This window comes from Triplophysa dalaica, chromosome 17, assembly GCF_015846415.1.
Source record: "Triplophysa dalaica isolate WHDGS20190420 chromosome 17, ASM1584641v1, whole genome shotgun sequence".
Taxonomy (NCBI): domain Eukaryota; kingdom Metazoa; phylum Chordata; class Actinopteri; order Cypriniformes; family Nemacheilidae; genus Triplophysa; species Triplophysa dalaica.
The window spans coordinates 14,875,002-14,900,227 of record NC_079558.1 but is presented as its reverse complement, the minus strand read 5'-3'; the positions used below and the strand labels follow the sequence as shown (position 1 = coordinate 14,900,227).

General features: G+C 40.0%; 10 non-coding genes across 10 annotated transcripts; all 10 read right to left on the bottom strand.

Annotated features, from left to right (window-relative positions):
• Window positions 1-21,058: 21,058 nt before the first annotated feature.
• Window positions 21,059-21,140, bottom strand: trnas-cga (transfer RNA serine (anticodon CGA)). The gene has a single exon. It is a non-coding gene; the product is annotated as a tRNA-Ser (tRNA).
• Window positions 21,141-21,278: 138 nt separating this feature from the next.
• trnah-gug (transfer RNA histidin (anticodon GUG)) lies at window positions 21,279-21,350 on the bottom strand. Its single transcript has one exon. It is a non-coding gene; the product is annotated as a tRNA-His (tRNA).
• A 244-nt stretch (window positions 21,351-21,594) lies between these two features.
• Window positions 21,595-21,667, bottom strand: trnak-uuu (transfer RNA lysine (anticodon UUU)). The gene has a single exon. It is a non-coding gene; the product is annotated as a tRNA-Lys (tRNA).
• Window positions 21,668-21,982: 315 nt separating this feature from the next.
• Window positions 21,983-22,064, bottom strand: trnas-cga (transfer RNA serine (anticodon CGA)). The gene has a single exon. It is a non-coding gene; the product is annotated as a tRNA-Ser (tRNA).
• A 138-nt stretch (window positions 22,065-22,202) lies between these two features.
• On the bottom strand, window positions 22,203-22,274 carry trnah-gug (transfer RNA histidin (anticodon GUG)). Its single transcript has one exon. It is a non-coding gene; the product is annotated as a tRNA-His (tRNA).
• A 241-nt stretch (window positions 22,275-22,515) lies between these two features.
• On the bottom strand, window positions 22,516-22,588 carry trnak-uuu (transfer RNA lysine (anticodon UUU)). The gene has a single exon. It is a non-coding gene; the product is annotated as a tRNA-Lys (tRNA).
• A 1,002-nt stretch (window positions 22,589-23,590) lies between these two features.
• trnal-aag (transfer RNA leucine (anticodon AAG)) lies at window positions 23,591-23,672 on the bottom strand. Its single transcript has one exon. It is a non-coding gene; the product is annotated as a tRNA-Leu (tRNA).
• Window positions 23,673-23,959: 287 nt separating this feature from the next.
• trnas-cga (transfer RNA serine (anticodon CGA)) lies at window positions 23,960-24,041 on the bottom strand. Its single transcript has one exon. It is a non-coding gene; the product is annotated as a tRNA-Ser (tRNA).
• A 138-nt stretch (window positions 24,042-24,179) lies between these two features.
• trnah-gug (transfer RNA histidin (anticodon GUG)) lies at window positions 24,180-24,251 on the bottom strand. The gene has a single exon. It is a non-coding gene; the product is annotated as a tRNA-His (tRNA).
• A 241-nt stretch (window positions 24,252-24,492) lies between these two features.
• Window positions 24,493-24,565, bottom strand: trnak-uuu (transfer RNA lysine (anticodon UUU)). Its single transcript has one exon. It is a non-coding gene; the product is annotated as a tRNA-Lys (tRNA).
• Between the last annotated feature and the right edge of the window lie 661 nt (window positions 24,566-25,226).

The following is a 25,226-nucleotide window of genomic DNA, read 5'->3' as shown; positions in this document are numbered from 1 at the left end:
ACACCTTGTTTAGGCTCATGGGGCACAACTGTGAGCTGTAAAGCACATCAGCACGAAGCCCAGTGTCTCCTGTGTGCTTTACAGTTGGTTTGAGTTTAATAAGTCATTGAATATTAACACAACTAGGCATTGTCCATTATTTACCTACGAGGTCCCCATTAAATAAGTTACAAATGTACATGCCACATATAACTTATTTGACAGGGTCTCCATAGGTAAATAATGGACAAACCGATATTAAGCTTAATAAAGGTGTTATAACGCTGTAATTAACAGGTGTGGCCAAATAAGTCAAATGCATCCCACTCATAACACTTTTGACACATTACCCGTAGGTTTGAAATGTACACACCTTGTTTAGGCATATGGGGCACATCTGTGAGCTGTAAAGCACATCACCACGAAGCCCAGTGTCTCCTGTGTGCTTTACAGTTGGTTTGAGTTTAATAAGTCATTGAATATTAACACAACTAGGCATTGTCCATTTTTTACCTATGAAGTCCCCATTAAATAAGTTTCAAATGTACATGCCACAGATAACTTATTTGACAGGGTCTCCATAGGTAAATAATGGACAAACCGATATTAAACTTAATAAAGGTGTTATAACACTGTAATTAACAGGTAAAACAGATATAGGCATTGTCCATGGTTTACCTACGAGGTCCCCATTAAATAAGTTACAAATGTACATGCCACAGATAACTTTATGACAGGGTCTCCATAGGTAAATAATGGACAAACCGATATTAAGCTTAATAAAGGTGTTATAACGCTGTAATTAACAGGTGTGGCCAAATAAGTCAAATGCATCCCACCCATAACACTTTTGACACATTACCCGTAAGTTTGAAATGTACACACCTTGTTTAGGCTTATGGGGCACAACTGTGAGCTGTAAAACACATCACCACGAAGCCCAGTGTATCTTTTGTGCTTTACAGTTGGTTTGAGTTTAATAAGTCATTGAATATTAACACAACTAGGCATTGTCCATTATTTACCTACGAGGTCCCCATTTAATAAGTTACAAATGTACATGCCACAGACAACTTATTTGACAGGGTCTCCATAGGTAAATAATGGACAAACCGATAATAAGCTTAATAAAGTTGTTATAACGCTTTAATTAACAGGTAAAAACACATAGGCATTGTCCATGGTTTACCTACGTGGTCCCCATTAAATAAGTTAGTAATGTACATGACACAGATAACTTATTTGACAGGGTCTCCATAGGTAAATAATGGACAAACCGATATTAAGCTTAATAAACGTCTTATAACACTGTAATTAACAGGTAAAACAGATATAGGCATTGTCCATGGTTTACCTACGAGGTCCCCATTAAATAAGTTACAAATGTTCATGCCACACATAGCTTATTTGACAGGTTCTCCATAGGTAAATAATGTACAAACCGATATTAAGCTTAATAAAGGTTCTACAATACTGTAATTAACAGGTAATGGCCAAATAAGACAAATGCATCCCACTCATAACACTTTTGACACATTACCCGTAGGTTTCAAATGTACACACCTTGTTTAGGCTTATGGGGCACAACTGTGAGCTGTAAAACACATCACCACGAAGCCCAGTGTATCTTTTGTGCTTTACAGTTGGTTTGAGTTTAATAAGTCATTGAATATTAACACAACTAGGCATTGTCCATTATTTACCTACGAGGTCCCCATTAAATAAGTTACAAATGTACATGCCACAGACAACTTATTTGACAGGGTCTCCATAGGTAAATAATGGACAAACCGATAATAAGCTTAATAAAGTTGTTATAACGCTTTAATTAACAGGTAAAAACACATAGGCATTGTCCATGGTTGACCTACGTGGTCCCCATTAAATAAGTTAGTAATGTACATGACACAGATAACTTATTTGACAGGGTCTCCATAGGTAAATAATGGACAAACCGATATTACGCTTAATAAACGTCTTATAACACTGTAATTAACAGGTAAAACAGATATAGGCAGTGTCCATGGTTTACCTACGAGGTCCCCATTAAATAAGTTACAAATGTACATGCCACAGATAACTTATTTGACAGGGTCTCCATAGGTAAATAATGGACAAACCGATATTAAGCTTAATAAAGGTTCTACAATGCTGTAATTAACAGGTAATGGCCAAATAAGACAAATGCATCCCACTCATAACACTTTTGACACATTACCCGTAGGTTTCAAATGTACACACCTTGTTTAGGCTTATGGGGCACAACTGTGAGCTGTAAAACACATCACCACGAAGCCCAGTGTATCTTTTGTGCTTTACAGTTGGTTTGAGTTTAATGAGTCATTGAATATTAACACAACTAGGCATTGTCCATTATTTACCTACGAGGTCCCCATTAAATAAGTTACAAATGTACATGCCACAGAGAACTTATTTGACAGGGTCTCCATAGGTAAATAATGGACAAACCGATATTAAGCTTCATAAACATCTTATAACACTGTAATTAACAGGTAAAACAGATATAGGCATTGTCCATGGTGTACCTACGAGGTCCCCATTTAATAAGTTACAAATGTACATGCCACAGATAACTTATTTGACTCGGTCTCCATAGGTAAATAATGGACGAACCGATATTAAGCTTAATAAACATCTTATAACACTGTAATTAACAGGTAAAACAGATATAGGCATTGTCCATGGTGTACCTACGAGGTCCCCATTTAATAAGTTACAAATGTACATGCCACAGATAACTTATTTGACTCGGTCTCCATAGGTAAATAATGGACGAACCGATATTAAGCTTAATAAACATCTTATAACACTGTAATTAACAGGTAAAACAGGTATAGGCATTGTCCATGGTTTATCTACGAGGTCCCCATTAAATAAGTTACAAATGTACATGCCACAGATAACTTATTTGACAGGGTCTCCATAGGTAAATAATGGACAAACCGATATTAAGCTTAATAAAGGTGTTATAACGCTGTAATTAACAGGTGTGGCCAAATAAGTCAAATGCATCCCACTCATAACACTTTTGACACATTACCCGTAGGTTTCAAATGTACACACCTTGTTTAGGCTTATGGGGCACAACTGTGAGCTGTAAAGCACATCACCACGAAGCCCAGTGTCTCCTGTGTGCTTTACAGTTGGTTTGAGTTTAATGAGTCATTGAATATTAACACAACTAGGCATTGTCCATTATTTACCTACGAGGTCCCCATTAAATAAGTTACAAATGTACATGCCACAGACAACTTATTTGACAGGGTCTCCATAGGTAAATAATGGACAAACCGATAATAAGCTTAATAAACATCTTATAACACTGTAATTAACAGGTAAAACAGGTATAGGCATTGTCCATGGTTTACCTACGAGGTCCCCATTAAATAAGTTACAAATGTACATGCCACAGATAACTTATTTGACAGGGTCTCCATAGGTAAATAATGGACAAACCGATATTAAGCTTAATAAAGGTGTTATAACGCTGTAATTAACAGGTGTGGCCAAATAAGTCAAATGCATCCCACTCATAACACTTTTGACACATTACCCGTAAGTTTGAAATGTACACACCTTGTTTAGGCTTATGGGGCACATCTGATAGCTGTAAAGCACATCACCACGAAGCCCAGTGTCTCCTGTGTGCTTTACAGTTGGTTTGAGTTTAATAAGTCATTGAATATTAACACAACTAGGCATTGTCCATTTTTTACCTACGAAGTCCCCATTAAATAAGTTACAAATGTACATGCCACAGATAACTTATTTGACAGGGTCTCCATAGGTAAATAATGGACAAACCGATATTAAGCTTAATAAACGTCTTATAACACTGTAATTAACAGGTAAAAACACATAGGCATTGTCCATGGTTTACCTACGTGGTCCCCATTAAATAAGTTAGTAATTTACATGCCACAGATAACTTATTTGACAGGGTCTCCATAGGTAAATAATGGACAAACCGATATTAAGCTTAATAAACGTCTTATAACACTGTAATTAACAGGTAAAACAGATATAGGCATTGTCCATGGTTTACCTACGAGGTCCCCATTAAATAAGTTACAAATGTACATGCCACACATAGCTTATTAGACAGGTTCTCCATAGGTAAATAATGGACAAACCGATATTAAGCTTAATAAAGGTTCTACAATACTGTAATTAACAGGTAATGGCCAAATAAGACAAATGCATCCCACTCATAACACTTTTGACACATTACCCGTAGGTTTCAAATGTACACACCTTGTTTAGGCTCATGGGGCACAACTGTGAGCTGTAAAGCACATCAGCACGAAGCCCAGTGTCTCCTGTGTGCTTTACAGTTGGTTTGAGTTTAATAAGTCATTGAATATTAACACAACTAGGCATTGTCCATTATTTACCTACGAGGTCCCCATTAAATAAGTTACAAATGTACATGCCACATATAACTTATTTGACAGGGTCTCCATAGGTAAATAATGGACAAACCGATATTAAGCTTAATAAAGGTGTTATAACGCTGTAATTAACAGGTGTGGCCAAATAAGTCAAATGCATCCCACTCATAACACTTTTGACACATTACCCGTAGGTTTGAAATGTACACACCTTGTTTAGGCATATGGGGCACATCTGTGAGCTGTAAAGCACATCACCACGAAGCCCAGTGTCTCCTGTGTGCTTTACAGTTGGTTTGAGTTTAATAAGTCATTGAATATTAACACAACTAGGCATTGTCCATTTTTTACCTATGAAGTCCCCATTAAATAAGTTTCAAATGTACATGCCACAGATAACTTATTTGACAGGGTCTCCATAGGTAAATAATGGACAAACCGATATTAAACTTAATAAAGGTGTTATAACACTGTAATTAACAGGTAAAACAGATATAGGCATTGTCCATGGTTTACCTACGAGGTCCCCATTAAATAAGTTACAAATGTACATGCCACAGATAACTTTATGACAGGGTCTCCATAGGTAAATAATGGACAAACCGATATTAAGCTTAATAAAGGTGTTATAACGCTGTAATTAACAGGTGTGGCCAAATAAGTCAAATGCATCCCACCCATAACACTTTTGACACATTACCCGTAAGTTTGAAATGTACACACCTTGTTTAGGCTTATGGGGCACAACTGTGAGCTGTAAAACACATCACCACGAAGCCCAGTGTATCTTTTGTGCTTTACAGTTGGTTTGAGTTTAATAAGTCATTGAATATTAACACAACTAGGCATTGTCCATTATTTACCTACGAGGTCCCCATTTAATAAGTTACAAATGTACATGCCACAGACAACTTATTTGACAGGGTCTCCATAGGTAAATAATGGACAAACCGATAATAAGCTTAATAAAGTTGTTATAACGCTTTAATTAACAGGTAAAAACACATAGGCATTGTCCATGGTTTACCTACGTGGTCCCCATTAAATAAGTTAGTAATGTACATGACACAGATAACTTATTTGACAGGGTCTCCATAGGTAAATAATGGACAAACCGATATTAAGCTTAATAAACGTCTTATAACACTGTAATTAACAGGTAAAACAGATATAGGCATTGTCCATGGTTTACCTACGAGGTCCCCATTAAATAAGTTACAAATGTTCATGCCACACATAGCTTATTTGACAGGTTCTCCATAGGTAAATAATGTACAAACCGATATTAAGCTTAATAAAGGTTCTACAATACTGTAATTAACAGGTAATGGCCAAATAAGACAAATGCATCCCACTCATAACACTTTTGACACATTACCCGTAGGTTTCAAATGTACACACCTTGTTTAGGCTTATGGGGCACAACTGTGAGCTGTAAAACACATCACCACGAAGCCCAGTGTATCTTTTGTGCTTTACAGTTGGTTTGAGTTTAATAAGTCATTGAATATTAACACAACTAGGCATTGTCCATTATTTACCTACGAGGTCCCCATTAAATAAGTTACAAATGTACATGCCACAGACAACTTATTTGACAGGGTCTCCATAGGTAAATAATGGACAAACCGATAATAAGCTTAATAAAGTTGTTATAACGCTTTAATTAACAGGTAAAAACACATAGGCATTGTCCATGGTTGACCTACGTGGTCCCCATTAAATAAGTTAGTAATGTACATGACACAGATAACTTATTTGACAGGGTCTCCATAGGTAAATAATGGACAAACCGATATTACGCTTAATAAACGTCTTATAACACTGTAATTAACAGGTAAAACAGATATAGGCAGTGTCCATGGTTTACCTACGAGGTCCCCATTAAATAAGTTACAAATGTACATGCCACAGATAACTTATTTGACAGGGTCTCCATAGGTAAATAATGGACAAACCGATATTAAGCTTAATAAAGGTTCTACAATGCTGTAATTAACAGGTAATGGCCAAATAAGACAAATGCATCCCACTCATAACACTTTTGACACATTACCCGTAGGTTTCAAATGTACACACCTTGTTTAGGCTTATGGGGCACAACTGTGAGCTGTAAAACACATCACCACGAAGCCCAGTGTATCTTTTGTACTTTACAGTTGGTTTGAGTTTAATGAGTCATTGAATATTAACACAACTAGGCATTGTCCATTATTTACCTACGAGGTCCCCATTAAATAAGTTACAAATGTACATGCCACAGAGAACTTATTTGACAGGGTCTCCATAGGTAAATAATGGACAAACCGATATTAAGCTTCATAAACATCTTATAACACTGTAATTAACAGGTAAAACAGATATAGGCATTGTCCATGGTGTACCTACGAGGTCCCCATTTAATAAGTTACAAATGTACATGCCACAGATAACTTATTTGACTCGGTCTCCATAGGTAAATAATGGACGAACCGATATTAAGCTTAATAAACATCTTATAACACTGTAATTAACAGGTAAAACAGATATAGGCATTGTCCATGGTGTACCTACGAGGTCCCCATTTAATAAGTTACAAATGTACATGCCACAGATAACTTATTTGACTCGGTCTCCATAGGTAAATAATGGACGAACCGATATTAAGCTTAATAAACATCTTATAACACTGTAATTAACAGGTAAAACAGGTATAGGCATTGTCCATGGTTTATCTACGAGGTCCCCATTAAATAAGTTACAAATGTACATGCCACAGATAACTTATTTGACAGGGTCTCCATAGGTAAATAATGGACAAACCGATATTAAGCTTAATAAAGGTGTTATAACGCTGTAATTAACAGGTGTGGCCAAATAAGTCAAATGCATCCCACTCATAACACTTTTGACACATTACCCGTAGGTTTCAAATGTACACACCTTGTTTAGGCTTATGGGGCACAACTGTGAGCTGTAAAGCACATCACCACGAAGCCCAGTGTCTCCTGTGTGCTTTACAGTTGGTTTGAGTTTAATGAGTCATTGAATATTAACACAACTAGGCATTGTCCATTATTTACCTACGAGGTCCCCATTAAATAAGTTACAAATGTACATGCCACAGACAACTTATTTGACAGGGTCTCCATAGGTAAATAATGGACAAACCGATATTAAGCTTAATAAACGTCTTATAACACTGTAATTAACAGGTAAAACAGATATAGGCATTGTCCATGGTGTACCTACGAGGTCCCCATTAAATAAGTTACAAATGTACATGCCACAGATAACTTATTTGACTCGGTCTCCATAGGTAAATAATGGACAAACCGATAATAAGCTTAATAAACATCTTATAACACTGTAATTAACAGGTAAAACAGGTATAGGCATTGTCCATGGTTTACCTACGAGGTCCCCATTAAATAAGTTACAAATGTACATGCCACAGATAACTTATTTGACAGGGTCTCCATAGGTAAATAATGGACAAACCGATATTAAGCTTAATAAAGGTGTTATAACGCTGTAATTAACAGGTGTGGCCAAATAAGTCAAATGCATCCCACTCATAACACTTTTGACACATTACCCGTAAGTTTGAAATGTACACACCTTGTTTAGGCTTATGGGGCACATCTGATAGCTGTAAAGCACATCACCACGAAGCCCAGTGTCTCCTGTGTGCTTTACAGTTGGTTTGAGTTTAATAAGTCATTGAATATTAACACAACTAGGCATTGTCCATTTTTTACCTACGAAGTCCCCATTAAATAAGTTACAAATGTACATGCCACAGATAACTTATTTGACAGGGTCTCCATAGGTAAATAATGGACAAACCGATATTAAGCTTAATAAACGTCTTATAACACTGTAATTAACAGGTAAAAACACATAGGCATTGTCCATGGTTTACCTACGTGGTCCCCATTAAATAAGTTAGTAATTTACATGCCACAGATAACTTATTTGACAGGGTCTCCATAGGTAAATAATGGACAAACCGATATTAAGCTTAATAAACGTCTTATAACACTGTAATTAACAGGTAAAACAGATATAGGCATTGTCCATGGTTTACCTACGAGGTCCCCATTAAATAAGTTACAAATGTACATGCCACACATAGCTTATTAGACAGGTTCTCCATAGGTAAATAATGGACAAACCGATATTAAGCTTAATAAAGGTTCTACAATACTGTAATTAACAGGTAACGGCCAAATAAGACAAATGCATCCCACTCATAACACTTTTGACACATTACCCGTAGGTTTCAAATGTACACACCTTGTTTAGGCTCATGGGGCACAACTGTGAGCTGTAAAACACATCACCACGAAGCCCAGTGTATCTTTTGTGCTTTACAGTTGGTTTGAGTTTAATAAGTCATTGAATATTAACACAACTAGGCATTGTCCATTATTTACCTACGAGGTCCCCATTAAATAAGTTACAAATGTACATGCCACAGACAACTTATTTGACAGGGTCTCCATAGGTAAATAATGGACAAACCGATAATAAGCTTAATAAAGTTGTTATAACGCTTTAATTAACAGGTAAAAACACATAGGCATTGTCCATGGTTTACCTACGTGGTCCCCATTAAATAAGTTAGTAATGTACATGACACAGATAACTTATTTGACAGGGTCTCCATAGGTAAATAATGGACAAACCGATATTAAGCTTAATAAACGTCTTATAACACTGTAATTAACAGGTAAAACAGATATAGGCATTGTCCATGGTTTACCTACGAGGTCCCCATTAAATAAGTTACAAATGTTCATGCCACACATAGCTTATTTGACAGGTTCTCCATAGGTAAATAATGGACAAACCGATATTAAGCTTAATAAAGGTTCTACAATACTGTAATTAACAGGTAATGGCCAAATAAGACAAATGCATCCCACTCATAACACTTTTGACACATTACCCGTAGGTTTCAAATGTACACACCTTGTTTAGGCTTATGGGGCACAACTGTGAGCTGTAAAACACATCACCACGAAGCCCAGTGTATCTTTTGTGCTTTACAGTTGGTTTGAGTTTAATAAGTCATTGAATATTAACACAACTAGGCATTGTCCATTATTTACCTACGAGGTCCCCATTAAATAAGTTACAAATGTACATGCCACAGACAACTTATTTGACAGGGTCTCCATAGGTAAATAATGGACAAACCGATAATAAGCTTAATAAAGTTGTTATAACGCTTTAATTAACAGGTAAAAACACATAGGCATTGTCCATGGTTTACCTACGTGGTCCCCATTAAATAAGTAAGTAATGTACATGACACAGATAACTTATTTGACAGGGTCTCCATAGGTAAATAATGGACATACCGATATTACGCTTAATAAACGTCTTATAACACTGTAATTAACAGGTAAAACAGATATAGGCAGTGTCCATGGTTTACCTACGAGGTCCCCATAAATAAGTTACAAATGTACATGCCACAGATAACTTATTTGACAGGGTCTCCATAGGTAAATAATGGACAAACCGATATTAAGCTTAATAAAGGTTCTACAATGCTGTAATTAACAGGTAATGGCCAAATAAGACAAATGCATCCCTCTCATAACACTTTTGACACATTACCCGTAGGTTTCAAATGTACACACCTTGTTTAGGCTTATGGGGCACAACTGTGAGCTGTAAAGCACATCACCACGAAGCCCAGTGTCTCCTGTGTGCTTTACAGTTGGTTTGAGTTTAATGAGTCATTGAATATTAACACAACTAGGCATTGTCCATTATTTACCTACGAGGTCCCCATTAAATAAGTTACAAATGTACATGCCACAGACAACTTATTTGACAGGGTCTCCATAGGTAAATAATGGACAAACCGATATTAAGCTTAATAAACGTCTTATAACACTGTAATTAACAGGTAAAACAGATATAGGCATTGTCCATGGTGTACCTACGAGGTCCCCATTAAATAAGTTACAAATGTACATGCCACAGATAACTTATTTGACTCGGTCTCCATAGGTAAATAATGGACAAACCGATAATAAGCTTAATAAACATCTTATAACACTGTAATTAACAGGTAAAACAGGTATAGGCATTGTCCATGGTTTACCTACGAGGTCCCCATTAAATAAGTTACAAATGTACATGCCACAGATAACTTATTTGACAGGGTCTCCATAGGTAAATAATGGACAAACCGATATTAAGCTTAATAAAGGTGTTATAACGCTGTAATTAACAGGTGTGGCCAAATAAGTCAAATGCATCCCACTCATAACACTTTTGACACATTACCCGTAAGTTTGAAATGTACACACCTTGTTTAGGCTTATGGGGCACAACTGATAGCTGTAAAGCACATCACCACGAAGCCCAGTGTCTCCTGTGTGCTTTACAGTTGGTTTGAGTTTAATAAGTCATTGAATATTAACACAACTAGGCATTGTCCATTTTTTACCTACGAAGTCCCCATTAAATAAGTTACAAATGTACATGCCACAGATAACTTATTTGACAGGGTCTCCATAGGTAAATAATGGACAAACCGATATTAAGCTTAATAAACGTCTTATAACACTGTAATTAACAGGTAAAAACACATAGGCATTGTCCATGGTTTACCTACGTGGTCCCCATTAAATAAGTTAGTAATTTACATGCCACAGATAACTTATTTGACAGGGTCTCCATAGGTAAATAATGGACAAACCGATATTAAGCTTAATAAACGTCTTATAACACTGTAATTAACAGGTAAAACAGATAGAGGCATTGTCCATGGTTTACCTACGAGGTCCCCATTAAATAAGTTACAAATGTACATGCCACACATAGCTTATTAGACAGGTTCTCCATAGGTAAATAATGGACAAACCGATATTAAGCTTAATAAAGGTTCTACAATACTGTAATTAACAGGTAATGGCCAAATAAGACAAATGCATCCCACTCATAACACTTTTGACACATTACCCGTAGGTTTCAAATGTACACACCTTGTTTAGGCTCATGGGGCACAACTGTGAGCTGTAAAGCACATCAGCACGAAGCCCAGTGTCTCCTGTGTGCTTTACAGTTGGTTTGAGTTTAATAAGTCATTGAATATTAACACAACTAGGCATTGTCCATTATTTACCTACGAGGTCCCCATTAAATAAGTTACAAATGTACATGCCACATATAACTTATTTGACAGGGTCTCCATAGGTAAATAATGGACAAACCCATATTAAGCTTAATAAAGGTGTTATAACGCTGTAATTAACAGTTGTGGCCAAATAAGTCAAATGCATCCCACTCATAACACTTTTGACACATTACCCGTAGGTTTGAAATGTACACACCTTGTTTAGGCATATGGGGCACATCTGTGAGCTGTAAAGCACATCACCACGAAGCCCAGTGTCTCCTGTGTGCTTTACAGTTGGTTTGAGTTTAATAAGTCATTGAATATTAACACAACTAGGCATTGTCCATTTTTTACCTATGAAGTCCCCATTAAATAAGTTACAAATGTACATGCCACAGATAACTTATTTGACAGGGTCTCCATAGGTAAATAATGGACAAACCGATATTAAGCTTAATAAAGGTGTTATAACGCTGTAATTAACAGGTAAAACACATAGGCATTGTCCATGGTTTACCTACGTGGTCCCCATTAAATAAGTTAGTAATGTACATGCCACACATAACTTATTTGACAGGGTCTCCATAGGTAAATAATGGACAAACCGATATTAAGCTTAATAAAGGTGTTACAACGCTGTAATTAACAGGTAAAAACACATAGGCATTGTCCATGGTTTACCTACATGGTCCCCATTAAATAAGTTACAAATGTACATGCCACAGATAACTTATTTGACAGGGTCTCCATAGGTAAAAAATGGACAAACCGATATTAAGCTTAATAAAGGTGTTACAACGCTGTAATTAACAGGTAAAAACACATAGGCATTGTCCATGGTGTACCTACGAGGTCCCATTTAATAAGTTACAAATGTACATGCCACAGATAACTTATTTGACTCGGTCTCCATAGGTAAATAATGGACGAACCGATATTAAGCTTAATAAACATCTTATAACACTGTAATTAACAGGTAAAACAGATATAGGCATTGTCCATGGTGTACCTACGAGGTCCCCATTTAATAAGTTACAAATGTACATGCCACAGATAACTTATTTGACTCGGTCTCCATAGGTAAATAATGGACGAACCGATATTAAGCTTAATAAACATCTTATAACACTGTAATTAACAGGTAAAACAGGTATAGGCATTGTCCATGGTTTATCTACGAGGTCCCCATTAAATAAGTTACAAATGTACATGCCACAGATAACTTATTTGACAGGGTCTCCATAGGTAAATAATGGACAAACCGATATTAAGCTTAATAAAGGTGTTATAACGCTGTAATTAACAGGTGTGGCCAAATAAGTCAAATGCATCCCACTCATAACACTTTTGACACATTACCCGTAGGTTTCAAATGTACACACCTTGTTTAGGCTTATGGGGCACAACTGTGAGCTGTAAAGCACATCACCACGAAGCCCAGTGTCTCCTGTGTGCTTTACAGTTGGTTTGAGTTTAATGAGTCATTGAATATTAACACAACTAGGCATTGTCCATTATTTACCTACGAGGTCCCCATTAAATAAGTTACAAATGTACATGCCACAGACAACTTATTTGACAGGGTCTCCATAGGTAAATAATGGACAAACCGATATTAAGCTTAATAAACGTCTTATAACACTGTAATTAACAGGTAAAACAGATATAGGCATTGTCCATGGTGTACCTACGAGGTCCCCATTAAATAAGTTACAAATGTACATGCCACAGATAACTTATTTGACTCGGTCTCCATAGGTAAATAATGGACAAACCGATAATAAGCTTAATAAACATCTTATAACACTGTAATTAACAGGTAAAACAGGTATAGGCATTGTCCATGGTTTACCTACGAGGTCCCCATTAAATAAGTTACAAATGTACATGCCACAGATAACTTATTTGACAGGGTCTCCATAGGTAAATAATGGACAAACCGATATTAAGCTTAATAAAGGTGTTATAACGCTGTAATTAACAGGTGTGGCCAAATAAGTCAAATGCATCCCACTCATAACACTTTTGACACATTACCCGTAAGTTTGAAATGTACACACCTTGTTTAGGCTTATGGGGCACATCTGATAGCTGTAAAGCACATCACCACGAAGCCCAGTGTCTCCTGTGTGCTTTACAGTTGGTTTGAGTTTAATAAGTCATTGAATATTAACACAACTAGGCATTGTCCATTTTTTACCTACGAAGTCCCCATTAAATAAGTTACAAATGTACATGCCACAGATAACTTATTTGACAGGGTCTCCATAGGTAAATAATGGACAAACCGATATTAAGCTTAATAAACGTCTTATAACACTGTAATTAACAGGTAAAAACACATAGGCATTGTCCATGGTTTACCTACGTGGTCCCCATTAAATAAGTTAGTAATTTACATGCCACAGATAACTTATTTGACAGGGTCTCCATAGGTAAATAATGGACAAACCGATATTAAGCTTAATAAACGTCTTATAACACTGTAATTAACAGGTAAAACAGATATAGGCATTGTCCATGGTTTACCTACGAGGTCCCCATTAAATAAGTTACAAATGTACATGCCACACATAGCTTATTAGACAGGTTCTCCATAGGTAAATAATGGACAAACCGATATTAAGCTTAATAAAGGTTCTACAATACTGTAATTAACAGGTAACGGCCAAATAAGACAAATGCATCCCACTCATAACACTTTTGACACATTACCCGTAGGTTTCAAATGTACACACCTTGTTTAGGCTCATGGGGCACAACTGTGAGCTGTAAAACACATCACCACGAAGCCCAGTGTATCTTTTGTGCTTTACAGTTGGTTTGAGTTTAATAAGTCATTGAATATTAACACAACTAGGCATTGTCCATTATTTACCTACGAGGTCCCCATTAAATAAGTTACAAATGTACATGCCACAGACAACTTATTTGACAGGGTCTCCATAGGTAAATAATGGACAAACCGATAATAAGCTTAATAAAGTTGTTATAACGCTTTAATTAACAGGTAAAAACACATAGGCATTGTCCATGGTTTACCTACGTGGTCCCCATTAAATAAGTTAGTAATGTACATGACACAGATAACTTATTTGACAGGGTCTCCATAGGTAAATAATGGACAAACCGATATTAAGCTTAATAAACGTCTTATAACACTGTAATTAACAGGTAAAACAGATATAGGCATTGTCCATGGTTTACCTACGAGGTCCCCATTAAATAAGTTACAAATGTTCATGCCACACATAGCTTATTTGACAGGTTCTCCATAGGTAAATAATGGACAAACCGATATTAAGCTTAATAAAGGTTCTACAATACTGTAATTAACAGGTAATGGCCAAATAAGACAAATGCATCCCACTCATAACACTTTTGACACATTACCCGTAGGTTTCAAATGTACACACCTTGTTTAGGCTTATGGGGCACAACTGTGAGCTGTAAAACACATCACCACGAAGCCCAGTGTATCTTTTGTGCTTTACAGTTGGTTTGAGTTTAATAAGTCATTGAATATTAACACAACTAGGCATTGTCCATTATTTACCTACGAGGTCCCCATTAAATAAGTTACAAATGTACATGCCACAGACAACTTATTTGACAGGGTCTCCATAGGTAAATAATGGACAAACCGATAATAAGCTTAATAAAGTTGTTATAACGCTTTAATTAACAGGTAAAAACACATAGGCATTGTCCATGGTTTACCTACGTGGTCCCCATTAAATAAGTAAGTAATGTACATGACACAGATAACTTATTTGACAGGGTCTCCATAGGTAAATAATGGACATACCGATATTACGCTTAATAAACGTCTTATAACACTGTAATTAACAGGTAAAACAGATATAGGCAGTGTCCATGGTTTACCTACGAGGTCCCCATAAATAAGTTACAAATGTACATGCCACAGATAACTTATTTGACAGGGTCTCCATAGGTAAATAATGGACAAACCGATATTAAGCTTAATAAAGGTTCTACAATGCTGTAATTAACAGGTAATGGCCAAATAAGACAAATGCATCCCTCTCATAACACTTTTGACACATTACCCGTAGGTTTCAAATGTACACACCTTGTTTAGGCTTATGGGGCACAACTGTGAGCTGTAAAGCACATCACCACGAAGCCCAGTGTCTCCTGTGTGCTTTACAGTTGGTTTGAGTTTAATGAGTCATTGAATATTAACACAACTAGGCATTGTCCATTATTTACCTACGAGGTCCCCATTAAATAAGTTACAAATGTACATGCCACAGACAACTTATTTGACAGGGTCTCCATAGGTAAATAATGGACAAACCGATATTAAGCTTAATAAACGTCTTATAACACTGTAATTAACAGGTAAAACAGATATAGGCATTGTCCATGGTGTACCTACGAGGTCCCCATTAAATAAGTTACAAATGTACATGCCACAGATAACTTATTTGACTCGGTCTCCATAGGTAAATAATGGACAAACCGATAATAAGCTTAATAAACATCTTATAACACTGTAATTAACAGGTAAAACAGGTATAGGCATTGTCCATGGTTTACCTACGAGGTCCCCATTAAATAAGTTACAAATGTACATGCCACAGATAACTTATTTGACAGGGTCTCCATAGGTAAATAATGGACAAACCGATATTAAGCTTAATAAAGGTGTTATAACGCTGTAATTAACAGGTGTGGCCAAATAAGTCAAATGCATCCCACTCATAACACTTTTGACACATTACCCGTAAGTTTGAAATGTACACACCTTGTTTAGGCTTATGGGGCACAACTGATAGCTGTAAAGCACATCACCACGAAGCCCAGTGTCTCCTGTGTGCTTTACAGTTGGTTTGAGTTTAATAAGTCATTGAATATTAACACAACTAGGCATTGTCCATTTTTTACCTACGAAGTCCCCATTAAATAAGTTACAAATGTACATGCCACAGATAACTTATTTGACAGGGTCTCCATAGGTAAATAATGGACAAACCGATATTAAGCTTAATAAACGTCTTATAACACTGTAATTAACAGGTAAAAACACATAGGCATTGTCCATGGTTTACCTACGTGGTCCCCATTAAATAAGTTAGTAATTTACATGCCACAGATAACTTATTTGACAGGGTCTCCATAGGTAAATAATGGACAAACCGATATTAAGCTTAATAAACGTCTTATAACACTGTAATTAACAGGTAAAACAGATAGAGGCATTGTCCATGGTTTACCTACGAGGTCCCCATTAAATAAGTTACAAATGTACATGCCACACATAGCTTATTAGACAGGTTCTCCATAGGTAAATAATGGACAAACCGATATTAAGCTTAATAAAGGTTCTACAATACTGTAATTAACAGGTAATGGCCAAATAAGACAAATGCATCCCACTCATAACACTTTTGACACATTACCCGTAGGTTTCAAATGTACACACCTTGTTTAGGCTCATGGGGCACAACTGTGAGCTGTAAAGCACATCAGCACGAAGCCCAGTGTCTCCTGTGTGCTTTACAGTTGGTTTGAGTTTAATAAGTCATTGAATATTAACACAACTAGGCATTGTCCATTATTTACCTACGAGGTCCCCATTAAATAAGTTACAAATGTACATGCCACATATAACTTATTTGACAGGGTCTCCATAGGTAAATAATGGACAAACCCATATTAAGCTTAATAAAGGTGTTATAACGCTGTAATTAACAGTTGTGGCCAAATAAGTCAAATGCATCCCACTCATAACACTTTTGACACATTACCCGTAGGTTTGAAATGTACACACCTTGTTTAGGCATATGGGGCACATCTGTGAGCTGTAAAGCACATCACCACGAAGCCCAGTGTCTCCTGTGTGCTTTACAGTTGGTTTGAGTTTAATAAGTCATTGAATATTAACACAACTAGGCATTGTCCATTTTTTACCTATGAAGTCCCCATTAAATAAGTTACAAATGTACATGCCACAGATAACTTATTTGACAGGGTCTCCATAGGTAAATAATGGACAAACCGATATTAAGCTTAATAAAGGTGTTATAACGCTGTAATTAACAGGTAAAACACATAGGCATTGTCCATGGTTTACCTACGTGGTCCCCATTAAATAAGTTAGTAATGTACATGCCACACATAACTTATTTGACAGGGTCTCCATAGGTAAATAATGGACAAACCGATATTAAGCTTAATAAAGGTGTAACAACGCTGTAATTAACAGGTAAAAACACATAGGCATTGTCCATGGTTTACCTACATGGTCCCCATTAAATAAGTTACAAATGTACATGCCACAGATAACTTATTTGACAGGGTCTCCATAGGTAAAAAATGGACAAACCGATATTAAGCGTAATAAAGGTTCTACAATGCTGTAATTAACAGGTAATGGCCAAATAAGACAAATGCATCCCACTCATAACACTTTTGACACATTACCCGTAGGTTTCAAATGTACACACCTTGTTTAGGCTTATGGGGCACAACTGTGAGCTGTAAAGCACATCACCACGAAGCCCAGTGTCTCCTGTGTGCTTTACAGTTGGTTTGAGTTTAATAAGTCATTGAATATTAACACAACTAGGCATTGTCCATGGTTTACCTACGAGGTCCCCATTAAATTAGTTACAAATGTACATGCCACACATAGCTTATTTGACAGGGTCTCCATAGGTAAATATTGGACAAACCGATATTAAGCTTAATAAAGGTGTTATAACGTTGTAATTAACAGGTGTGGCCAAATAAGTCAAATGCATCCCACTCATAACACTTTTGACACATTACCCGTAGGTTTGAAATGTACACACCTTGTTTAGGCTTATGGGGCACAACTGTGAGCTGTAAAACACATCACCACGAAGCCCAGTGTCTCTTTTGTGCTTTACAGTTGGTTTGAGTTTAATAAGTCATTGAATATTAACACAACTAGGCATTGTCCATTATTTACCTACGAGGTCCCCATTAAATAAGTTACGAATGTACATGCCACAGACAACTTATTTGACTGGGTCTCCATAGGTAAATAATGGACAAACCGATATTAAGCTTAATAAACGTCTTATAACACTGTAATTAACAGGTAAAACAGGTATAGGCATTGTCCATGGTTTACCTACGAGGTCCCCATTAAATAAGTTACAAATGTACATGCCACAGATAACTTATTTGACAGGGTCTCCATAGGTAAATAATGGACAAACCGATATTAAGCTTAATAAACGTCTTATAACACTGTAATTAACAGGTAAAACAGATATAGGCATTGTCCATGGTTTACCTACGAGGTCCCCATTAAATAAGTTACAAATGTACATGCCACACATAGCTTATTTGACAGGGTCTCCATAGGTAAATAATGGACAAACCGATATTAAGCTTAATAAAGGTGTTATAACGCTGTAATTAACAGGTGTGGCCAAATAAGTCAAATGCATCCCACTCATAACACTTTTGACACATTACCCGAAGGTTTCAAATGTACACACCTTGTTTAGGCTTATGGGGCACAACGGTGAGCTGTAAAGCACATCACCACGAAGCCCAGTGTCTCCTGTGTGCTTTACAGTTGGTTTGAGTTTAATAAGTCATTGAATATTAACACAACTAGGCATTGTCCATGGTTTACCTACGATGTCCCCATTAAATAAGTTAGGAATGTACATGCCACACATAACTTATTTGACAGGGTCTCCATAGGTAAATAATGGACACACCGTTTTTATGCTTCTGGAGCACAAAGATGAGCTTTAAAGTGCATCATCACGAAGGACCATGTCTCTATGGCACTCTGCAGCTGGTTTAGGCTGTATAACTCATTGCCGAAGTAGACAAGACCACTGGACTGGGTTCTCGCCCTGTGCACCAGTCGGGGCCGCTTTCGAATAAATCGCAGGTGTGAGAAAACTAGATTTGGATACACATTTCGCTTTTATGACTCGAAATTCAAAGCGAAGGGCTCTTGGGTGTTTGGGCGTGCGTCGCACCGCCGCTCGGGGCCTATCGGCTCGAATATGGCCAGTCGGCACCGATACCGAGCGGGAGTCGGCGGCCGGCAACGAGAACGCCACGTCTCGGGTTCTTTGGGGCCTCGGGGGGCGTCCGGGGCGTCGGGTGGGCCTCCGATGCGTTTAGGCTGCAAGGGGGATGCATAGGCGTTTTGTGGACGGAGGCGTGTCCATTGGGATGCCCCGCCCAAAATAGGTGGCAAGGGGGATGCGTAGGTGATTCGTGTACGCCGGGTGCGGAGCCGGGCCCTAGGCTGCAAGGGGACGTTTAGGTTACAGGCGTACGTGCAGTCGCCCTCTGGTTGCTTCGCCTCGTATTGCCCCTAACCTTGTTTCCGTGGGGCGCTTTTCGGGCATTTTTCACGTGGTCCCCGGGCGGCGTGGGCGCGCCGAGACACTGCGGATCGCGTTCGGGCAACTTCCCCTTCGTTTCAGGACCGCCGCGCGACCTGGGAAAAATCTGGGGGCGCTGGCACGTAGCGTCCATTTGGTGCCGTCCATTTCGCGTCATTTAAGTTACCCAATACATCTGATGGCCTAAGGCATGCACTTGGACTTGAACCCTGGCCTCCGAAGAGAATGGAGCCTAAATCCAGTGTCTTAGACAGCTCAGTCACACTACGGCGAAAGGCCACGTCTAACGGTATTGTTTTTCACAATGGGTTGATGTGCGAAGCTACTCGGACTTGAACCCACACCTCCGAAGAGACTGGAGCCTAAATCCAGCATCTTTGACCGCTCAGTCAAACTACCTCGAAAGGCCAAGTATGCTGTTACTTTAGATTCCTCATCAAGTACAGCTGATCCAGCGAATGTTGTTATTTGGAATGGCAGGTTGATGGGGATGTCAGATGTAATTTAAAAACTGCCCACGTAGCCCATTGAGGGTCATTTTTAAACATGTCTTCTATTGGAGTTTCCTGCAAAGATTCGTCGACAGTCAGAAGCTCATACGGTTCCCGGCCTTAAGAGTTCTGCGTACCTTTTCAGAGCAGGAGGGTTCAATCCAGTCACTGGAGGTGATTCTGCCTGCAGTTTCATTCCTCATCAAGCACGACTGAACCAGCTAATTCGGGTCTGGTGAACGAAAGTCAGATGACTGCAAAAAAAAGCCACCTAGGGTCGAGTGCAAGCCTCAGACACTTTCGAGCCACAGCTGGCAGAGGTGGGATTTGCACCCACGCCTCCGAAGAGACTGGAGCCTTAATCCAGCGCCTTAGACCGCTCGACCACGCTACCACATGAACAGGTCAGAAAAACGCCCTTTTTCGGCACTGTATTTCTGAGAAGTGCTTCATGTGCCCCTTTAAATGACCTTTCAACACCGGTAAAGTGTTTGCATGTCGTTTAACGCGGTGTAGTTTAGTGCACATTACACACCTTTGATGTAAATGTACAGCAGAAACTCATTTACCAATAGCATAGAGCTGTGTTTCCCACAATTCCATGGCGAGATAAATCCCTTAGGCAGCCTTTGAAATGGTTTGTACAACAAAGCAAACGCTGATCCCGGAGAGCAAAGCAGCCGTAGTCGGCAGGGTTTGAACCTGCGCGGGGAGACCCCAATGGATTTCGAGTCCATCGCCTTAACCTCTCGGCCACAACTACAACGGGATAGAGTAAACCAGCCTGTTGGACTTAATGTGCGCTGCAAAGATGGACGAGTTTCCAGTATGTCGTTCGACAAAGTGGCCACGCCTAAAAGAGACAAAAAGGCTTGCGTTCCCCCGATAATAACGGAATGGCTGCCGTGACCCGGATTCGAACCGGGGTTGCTGCGGCCACAACGCAGAGTACTCACCGCTATACGATCACGGCAGGCTACCGACAACCCAGCGACGCTGTACATGATGGAAGGCCTGGAAACAACAGCAGCTTTTGCTGAGGTCTCAACCCTATTCTGGTGCTTTCGCAAGGCTCAAAAAGGATCCTGCTTGCAGATCCCATGATGTGATTCCAAAGACCGAGGGGCTGAAGCGAGACCGTCTGAAGCGAGACTCGCATTTTTAACCACAACGAGGACACCTAGAGTAGGAAACGTGACCTTCAAATGGCCAGGAAACGCCCGAACAGGGACTTGAACCCTGGACCCTCAGATTAAAAGTCTGATGCTCTACCGACTGAGCTATCCGGGCTCGTGCTCCTCGTTGCCAAGGTAAACTCTTAAAAGTTTGGTGTGAAAAAGGCCCTTTTTGCGCACTGTATTTCTGAGAAGTGCTTCATGTGCCCCTTTAAATGACCTTTCAACACCGGGAAAGTGTTTGCATGTCGTTTAACGCGGTGTAGTTTTGTGCACATTAGCACCTTTGATGTAAATGTACAGCAGAAACTCATTTACCAATAGCATAGAGCTGTGTTTCCCACAATTCCATGGCGAGATAAATCCCTTAGGCAGCCTTTGAAATGGTTTGTACAACAAAACAAACGCTGATCCCGGAGAGCAAAGCAGCCGTAGTCGGCAGGGTTTGAACCTGCGCGGGGAGACCCCAATGGATTTCGAGTCCATCGCCTTAACCTCTCGGCCACAACTACAACCGGATAGAGTAAACCAGCCTGTTGGACTTAATGTGCGCTGCAAAGATGGATGAGGTTCCAGTATGTCGGCCGACAAAGCGGCCACGCCTAAAAGAGACAAAAAGGCTTGCCTTCCCCCGATAATAACGGAATGGCTGCCGTGACCCGGATTCGAACCGGGGTTGCTGCGGCCACAACGCAGAGTACTCACCGCTATACGATCACGGCAGGCTACCGACAACCCAGCGACGCTGTACATGATGGAAGGCCTGGAAACAACAGCAGCTTTTGCTGAGGTCTCAACCCTATTCTGGTGCTTTCGCAAGGCTCAAAAAGGATCCTGCTTGCAGGTCCCATGATGTGATTCCAAAGACCGAGGGGCTGAAGCGAGACCGTCTTAACGACTCGCATTTTTAACCACAACGAGGACACCTAGAGTAGGAAACGTGACCTTCAAATGGCCAGGAAACGCCCGAACAGGGACTTGAACCCTGGACCCTCAGATTAAAAGTCTGATGCTCTACCGACTGAGCTATCCGGGCTCGTGCTCCTCGTTGCCAAGGTAAACTCTTAAAAGTTTGGTGTGCCGTCTTGAAATGGTAGTCCAGTCCTCGATCTGGGGTCGGACACTCCAGCTTCATCCTTCATGAAGCACACTTCAATCCGGGTAGCAAGGTATATGGAAAAAGTGAAGGAACGATGCAAAGCTGCCCACGCAGCTAATCCCAAAATGCGGCTTGATAGCACCCTCTGTGATTAAAGACTCTAACGGCAGCACTTGGACTTCAACCCTGGCCTCCGAAGAGACTGGAGCCTAAATCCAGTGTCTTAGACAGCTCAGTCACACTACGGCGAAAGGCCACGTCTAACGGTATTGTTTTTCACAATGGGTTGATGTGCGAAGCTACTCGGACTTGAACCCACACCTCCGAAGAGACTGGAGCCTAAATCCAGCGTCTTTGACCGCTCAGTCAAACTACCTCGAAAGGCCAAGTCTTACGGCAATGTTTTAACAAGGGGTTGCTGAAAAGCTAGTCTGACAGTCGGTGGCAAGTAAGGTCCTGTGAGTCAAGATTTCTGCGTAGGTACATAACGCAGGGCTGTTCAATCCTATGTCTGGAGCTGCACCTACCTGTTGGTTACTGTAACCCCTTATGCTGTTACTTTAGATTCCTCATCAAGTACAGCTGATCCAGCGAATGTTGTTCTTTGGAATGGCAGGTTGATGGGGAAGTCAGATGTAATTTAAAAACTGCCCACGTAGCCCATTGAGGGTCATTTTTAAACATGTCTTCTATTGGAGTTTCCTGCAAAGATTCGTCGACAGTCAGAAGCTCATACGGTTCCCGGCCTTAAGAGTTCTGCGTACCTTTTCAGAGAAGGAGGGTTCAATCCAGTCACTGGAGGTGATTCTGCCTGCAGTTTCATTCCTCATCAAGCACGACTGAACCAGCTAATTCGGGTCTGGTGAACGAAAGTCAGATGACTGCAAAAAACAGCCACCTAGGGTCGAGTGCAAGCCTCAGACACTTTCGAGCCACAGCTGGCAGCGGTGGGATTTGAACCCACGCCTCCGAAGAGACTGGAGCCTTAATCCAGCGCCTTAGACCGCTCGGCCACGCTACCACATGAACAGGTCAGAAAAAGGCCCTTTTTGGGCAATGTATTTCTGAGAAGTGCTTCATGTGCCCCTTTAAATGACCTTTCAACACCGGGAAAGTGTTTGCATGTCGTTTATCGCGGTGTAGTTTAGTGCACATTACACACCTTTGATGTAAATGTACAGCAGAAACTCATTTACCAATAGCATAGAGCTGTGTTTCCCACAATTCCATGGCGAGATAAATCCCTTAGGCAGCCTTTGAAATGGTTTGTACAACAAAACAAACGCTGATCCCGGTTAGGAAAGCAGCCGTAGTCGGCAGGGTTTGAACCTGCGCGGGGAGACCCCAATGGATTTCGAGTCCATCGCCTTAACCTCTCGGCCACAACTACAACGGGATAGAGTAAACCAGCCTGTTGGACTTAATGTGCGCTGCAAAGATGGACGAGGTTCCAGTATGTCGGCCGACAAAGCGGCCACGCCTAAAAGAGACAAAAAGGCTTGCCTTCCCCCGATAATAACGGAATGGCTGCCGTGACCCGGATTCGAACCGGGGTTGCTGCGGCCACAACGCAGAGTACTCACCGCTATACGATCACGGCAGGCTACCGACAACCCAGCGACGCTGTACATGATGGAAGGCCTGGAAACAACAGCAGCTTTTGCTGAGGTCTCAACCCTATTCTGGTGCTTTCGCAAGGCTCAAAAAGGATCCTGCTTGCAGGTCCCATGATGTGATTCCAAAGACCGAGGGGCTGAAGCGAGACCGTCTTAACGACTCGCATTTTTAACCACAACGAGGACACCTAGAGTAGGAAACGTGACCTTCAAATGGCCAGGAAACGCCCGAACAGGGACTTGAACCCTGGACCCTCAGATTAAAAGTCTGATGCTCTACCGACTGAGCTATCCGGGCTCGTGCTCCTCGTTGCCAAGGTAAACTCTTAAAAGTTTGGTGTGCCGTCTTGAAATGGTAGTCCAGTCCTCGATCTGGGGTCGGACACTCCAGCTTCATCCTTCATGAAGCACACTTCAATCCGGGTAGCAAGGTATATGGAAAAAGTGAAGGAACGATGCAAAGCTGCCCACGCAGCTAATCCCAAAATGCGGCTTGATAGCACCCTCTGTGATTAAAGACTCTAACGGCAGCACTTGGACTTCAACCCTGGCCTCCGAAGAGACTGGAGCCTAAATCCAGTGTCTTAGACAGCTCAGTCACACTACGGCGAAAGGCCACGTCTAACGGTATTGTTTTTCACAATGGGTTGATGTGCGAAGCTACTCGGACTTGAACCCACACCTCCGAAGAGACTGGAGCCTAAATCCAGCGTCTTTGACCGCTCAGTCAAACTACCTCGAAAGGCCAAGTCTTACGGCAATGTTTTAACAAGGGGTTGCTGAAAAGCTAGTCTGACAGTCGGTGGCAAGTAAGGTCCTGTGAGTCAAGATTTCTGCGTAGGTACATAACGCAGGGCTGTTCAATCCTATGTCTGGAGCTGCACCTACCTGTTGGTTACTGTAACCCCTTATGCTGTTACTTTAGATTCCTCATCAAGTACAGCTGATCCAGCGAATGT